Here is a 411-nt window from a genome sequence, read left to right on the forward strand (position 1 = left end):
CATAGGCTTGCCTTTAATGAGAATGTCACCCAGCTATAACCATGCAGACACTATCTCTCAGGCTGACTTTTTATTGAGTTACAACCCTTTTCTTTCTTTCTTTTTTTTTTTGCTTGCTTGTTTTAAATTTTATTTGCTCTGTGTGTGTGTGTGTGTGTGTGTGTGTGTGTGTATGTATGTGTGTATGTTTATACGAAGTATAGGCCTTTGTGTACCATGGAGTGCATATGGAGGTCAGAAGAAAATTTTCAGGAGTCAATTCTCTCCTTCTACCACTGGTTCCAGTCTCCAGCTCAGGTTAGCAGGCTTGAGCAACAAGTTTTTGTTTGTTTGTTTGTTTGTTTGTTTGTTTGTTTTTGGTTTTTTGTTTTGTTTTTGTTTTGTTTTTGTTTTTTTTGTTTTTTTGTTTTT

The sequence above is a fragment of the Mastomys coucha genome, unplaced genomic scaffold (assembly GCF_008632895.1).
Source record: "Mastomys coucha isolate ucsf_1 unplaced genomic scaffold, UCSF_Mcou_1 pScaffold20, whole genome shotgun sequence".
NCBI classification, from domain to species: domain Eukaryota; kingdom Metazoa; phylum Chordata; class Mammalia; order Rodentia; family Muridae; genus Mastomys; species Mastomys coucha.